The following is a 5878-nucleotide window of genomic DNA, read 5'->3' on the forward strand; positions in this document are numbered from 1 at the left end:
ATCTTGGCATTGCCCAAGGCCTGTAACCCCTCCAGGGAAATACAGCCACCTTGTACCTGTCAGCCCAAAGACTGTGCTTCTTAAGTGCACCAAGCCTAAAAATACATGGCAATTCAGCCGTGGACATTGAACAGGTCAAGGAATGACAAAACCCTCATGTGCACAGGATTCTGCTTCCCAGTGTACTGACACCTCCCCAGTAAAAGATACTTTTGTTCTTGCCAGTGAAAGGCATGAAGGAATTTGCTTGGCCTTTGCAGAATTACACGCGAGGCAACAACAAAGAACCTGTATTAATTTGCCTCACCTTGAACATAAAGAAAATTAAGGGCCTCTTTTAAAACTTAGATTCAAATTCAATTGCTAGATATGTGATAAAGCAAAGACGTTTTGCTCAGCCTTATCCTCAAGAGATAAAAAGAGAAACAATTAAGGCACTTGATATGGCACACAAGCAGCAGAAAGGGCTCTTGACGATGGCCCCAACCCCCATTAAGATTAAACAAAATATTGTAACTGAGCAGCACTAGACTTTTTTTCACTGGGGCTTATTGTAAGCCTCTGGATTTTTAAATTACAACGGCCTTTTACTTCCTTCAAAGGTTGTAAGACTTTTTTGGCTGCACTGTAAAACACGGCCGAAATGCAACGCTTGAGTATCAATATGAGCAAATAATACATCCAAATAGATTATTGTGAAGTAAAACTGAGCGAAAACAACAGCTGCTTACCCACAAAATGAATTTTTAATAACTTAATGCAGCGCAAACCCCTAGAACACATTGTAAGCTCAGTTACTTGGAAGAAAACTCACTAAAGCAATATTTACTCTCATAAAGGCTCAGATACATATGAGGGAACCAAGGGCTAGCCCTTCCTGCTATGTGGGATATCTCAGCATTGCGAGGTGTCTGCTTTCCACGCAGAGATAACCTTCTCAGAGATGTACTTTGGCTCAAAGGGACGGGATCCTACAGAATGTAATCAGTGCGTATTAGGTGACAGCCTGCAGGCTGGAGTAAGAACAAAGGCTCCGCAACACAAGTCAGCCACATTAAAAGAAAACTGCAACCAATTATTATGCTGCAGTGGCTTAGCCAAGGAAATCTGGGGTTTTTCCACTCCTATCAACTTATTTAAGACAATATTCTCCCTTTCCCTCCACCCCACTTTTCACTTCCTGGAATGTGCTGGGAACATCCCACAAGATCACAGTTCTACTTGCCATCTACCTGGGTTCCCTAGCTCACGACAAGGGGTGTATAATCCATCTTCATGTTTATCAGACACTGAAGAGTTTGTTTCTGAGACTTCTTGCCAAGAGCTCCCGGAATTCCCTACTTTTATTTGCAGACAAATGCCATAAAGCCAAACAAAACTGGAAAAGAAGGAAAACGCTGTCTCTCCTTCTTTGTTCCCCTTTACAAGACAGCAAAACGCTCCAGCAAGCAAACGCCAGCTCACCAGCCTGGACTGCTGTCAAAGAGCAGTATGCCAAAAGGGACATAAGGTTGTTCCTTAGGAAGACAAGTTTAAGAGACTGCAAGGATGAGAACCTCAGGCACAGCACATTTAGGCAGAAGGTGGGTACAGAAATGAAGATCATAACACCCTATTACTTCTCTTCAGGGATGGCTACCTCCTTTGATTAAGATGTTGCCTATTTTCTGCAGTGACCAAACAATTCAGATTTTTTTTTTTTTTTTTTTTTTTTTTTTTTTTTAAGTTGAATGAGGGAAGATTTAGGTTGGATATCAGGGTTCTAGTAAAGTTCTTTACTATGAGAGTTGTGAGATGCTGGAAGCTCAGTTACTTGGAAGAAGCTGTCCAGAGAGGCTGTAGATGCCCCATCCCTGGAGGTGTTCTAGGCCAGGTGGATGGAGCCCTGTGCAGCCTGATCTAGTATTAAACAGGGAGGTTGGCCCTGCCTGTGGAGGAGTGGTTGGAGATTCGTGATCCTTGAGGTCCCTTCCAACCCAGGTAATTCTGTGATTCTGGGATTTGCCATTGGAAAATGGAAAAGGTCCTTGCTCCAGCTGTTAGGCTTGGTCCAGGATTACCAGGATATTTGCATGAATAGCTATACAGTTTTCAGTTCAGCAAAATTCAGCCTAATACGTTATGCCTCATTCCTGTGTACTCCTAGAAAATGATCCAGTTTATCTGGCATAGAGATACAAAAATGCATCACCAGGGTTGTAAAGACAACAGACTGATCCCACCTTCATCGCCCTGCAGAAGGGAAACTGGTGAGAAAGTCGGATGGGAAGCCTGTTTCAGAGAGCGGACAAAACTGATGATCTCAAAAATAACAAGATGGGAGTGCACAGAGCACTTTGTTTACATACAAACCAGATCTGCAAGGTTGAAAGCATTTTTTGTGAAACAAGTATTTGTCTAAAAATATATATTTGGCTGCTAACAATAACTACTTGTAAGAAAAAGCAGAAAACACCTCCTTAAATGTTCACAAGACCGCTTAAGCCAAACCAGACCCATAAGGCTGAGTGTCATAGTTTCAATAGAATTTGTTTCATTTTCACTTGCAGTTGTTTCAGAAAAGTGCACTGTTAAAGAATTCCTGGAGACGTACACACTCATGTCTGAATCAAGAAAATCATAAGCACAAACAATGCATCACTCCTGGTCCGCAGTTAACACTTCAGGCATCGATGAATGAGCACAGTAAGTGGATTTTCAGACTTCTTAATGCAGAATTTTATATTTTGCTTACACTACTTCTAAATAAGTCCTATGATTTACAAACAGTACGACTTTCTGAGTATCCATCAAAGAGGTTAACTGTATCACTCATTTTAGAGAGATTTACTTACCACCGCTTGCACTTAGGATCACTTCTTAAAGCAGTGCCTGGCATTCAATTTGTAAGGCTCAAAAGCTGTATTATTTGTGCAGGACATTAGTCAGAGCATGAAGGGAAAAAAAATAATCCAGCCAAGCTTTCTGACTTTTGAGTGGTCCTGTGTGGAGCCAGGAATTGGACTCGATGATTCCTGTAGATCCTTTCCAACTTAGGATATACTACGACAACGATTCATATGCCCGTGAGGAAAGGTTTTTTTGTTTAGTGTACGTTACATTGCCCATTTGATAACACAAGTAGAACAACATAGATATTTTGACCATGCCAATAAAGATATGTTCTGTCTTGTTGGTAACAGCAGTGAACATGGCAGAAGGACAATGTTGGCATGTGAACTGGTTCAGGAAAAGCTTTGTGTTCCATTTTGTTCACAAAGATGACCAACCGTTCTTACTTCGAAGTTTGAGTGAAGCCAACTTTTTTATCCAGAGGTGGAAAAGACTCCATACTATCAGATCCAAATAGCACACAAGAGAAGATTCCGGATTTAAATGCAAGCTAGACTTCATTAGGTAAAAGCAAGGGGTAGAGCACAGTCCCTTAGAGTCAGTGGTGAAAGGGGTGGAGAGATGGGAAAGTACGAAAAAGTGAAAGCCTGGAATAAACCAACAGCAGGGAGGCAGAAAAAGAGCAGAGGACACAGAGTTAAGACCAAAGAGAAGGGGAACAGTAAGATGAAGACAACATAGCACATATTATGTGTTGAAGGGCATCAGCTCACAACTGTTCATTGCCTCATCATCTCAAAGACGTACATCAAAAATGAGCTGAATAGAACAGCAATCAAAAGCTATAGAAAAAGAACTATTTTTTTCCACCAGCAGGACTCATGTACAAAGCTATTCAGAGCCACATGCAGAGTGAAAACCTTCTCCAGATTATATAGGATAAAAGGCATCCACTGTCAGATAAAAAGTACTAGAGTGCCCAATAATGAGATTTGATGGCGCTTTAAGACAGCTCAAGTGTCTCTGCACTTGTAAAACAGGCAATTGACAACCTGACACAACACACACATAATTAAAAATCGACTCTATTGAGGAGCTGTTCGTTGTGCCAGATGCTCTCTGCACTAACTGAGAGAGCCTGTGGAAAAAAAATATAGTTCAATAGCACACTATGTGCAACAAGAACTGCCCAGGGTGTAAAAAGTGACTGATTTATTTTTCTTTTATTTATATATCATAGACCATAGAATGGCTTGGGTTGCAAGGGACCTCAAGGATCATCAAGTTCCAACCCCATTGCCACTTTCAAGGCTGCCAGCTGCTAGATCAAGTGCTAGATAAAACTGCCCAGAGCCCCATCCAACCTGGATTTAAACATCTCCAGGGATGGGGCATTCACAGCCTCTATGAGTAACCTGTTTCAGAACCTCACCATTCTCTCAGTAAAAAACCTCCCCTTGACATCCAATCTAACCCTTCCTTCCTTGAGTTTAAAACAATTCCCCCTTGTCCTATCGCTATCTACCCTTGTAAAAAGATTTCCATCTTGTTTATAAACTACCTTTAAATATTGGAAGGCCTCAATGAGGTCTCCCCACAGCTTTCTCTTTTCTAAGCTGAGCAAATTCCTTCAGCCTCTCTTCATAGGAGAGGTGCACCAACCCTGGATCATCTTCGTGGCCCTCCCCTGGACCCTCTCCAAAAGCCCCATATCTTTCCTGTGTTGGGAATCCCAGACTGGACGCATTACTCCAGCTGGGGTCTCATGAGGACAGAACAGAAGGGGACAATCAACTTCCTCACCCTTCTTCTGATGGAACCCTACAATACCATTAGCCTTCCATGTTGCAAGTGCACACGCCTCTGGTTGCTAAGCTTTTCATTTACCAGGACCCCTGTGTTCAGCTCTGGTGAGGCCGCACCTCAAGTACTGTGTCCAGTTTTGAGCCCCTCAAGCCCCTCACTGCAAGAAAGATATTGAGGCCCTGGAGCGGGTTCAAAGAAGTGCAACAAAGCTGATGAGGGGTCTGGAGCACAGGGCTTATGAGGAGCGGCTGAAGGAGCTGGGATTGTTCAGTCTGGAGGAGGCTCAAGGGAGACCTTAGAGCAATAACTGCCAGAAGGGAGGTTATAGTAAGCTGGGGGTCTGCCTCTTCTCTCCTGTAATTAGTGACAGAATTAGAGGGAATGGCTTCAAGCTGTACCAGAAGAAATTCAGGCTCAACGTTAGGAAATACTACTTCTCTGAAAGAGTGGTCAGGCACTGGAATGGGCTGCCCAGGGAGGTGGTGGAGTCACTGACCCTGGAGTTCAAGGAATGCCTGCATGTTGCGTTGAGGGATATGATTTAGTGAGAACTACTGGTGACAGGGGGATGGTTGGACTAGATGATCGTGTAGGTCTTTTCCAATCTTGGCGTTTCTGTGATTCTGTGAGTCCTAAGTCCTTCTCAGCAGGGCTACTCTCAAGAAGTTCATCTCCCATTTTGTATACACATCTGGGATTACTTCGACCCAAGTGCAACACTTTGCATTTTGCTTTGTTGAACCCCATTAAGTTCACCAGGGCCCACCTTTCCAGTTTATCAAGGTCCCTCTGGACAGCATCCCTTTCTTCTGCTGTATCAACACAACACAGTGAGAAGTGCTACATATTTTGAAGAAAATTTTAAATAGAAACCAATTTATTTGCTAGTTCTGTTATCTACTACTCATTACTGACTGAGAAAACACTGCCAGGAAGGCACACAGAAATACTGTCAATGCAGCTAGACATGTCTACACATTTATCTGTAGTGTGTCCCAACAGAGTTCAGTGACACTTGGCTTAGAAAAGCATATTGACACAGCACATTTTTCCAAGGGAAATAATAAAAAAAAAAAAGCAACAATCAATATTTGTATACCACAATACAAATATTTTACTGTGGATTCTATAATGTAAACTCCAAGGATTCGTCATCTAATATTTTCTGGGCCCATGAGCCTCATAACAGTATAACCTTACTTTGTTGAGCAGCATGCCATTTTGGCCCTCCAGTGCACCA

The sequence above is a fragment of the Centrocercus urophasianus genome, unplaced genomic scaffold (assembly GCF_019232065.1).
Source record: "Centrocercus urophasianus isolate 14NV4802_14NV808 unplaced genomic scaffold, USGS_Curo_1.0 seq_12, whole genome shotgun sequence".
NCBI classification, from domain to species: Eukaryota; Metazoa; Chordata; class Aves; order Galliformes; family Phasianidae; genus Centrocercus; species Centrocercus urophasianus.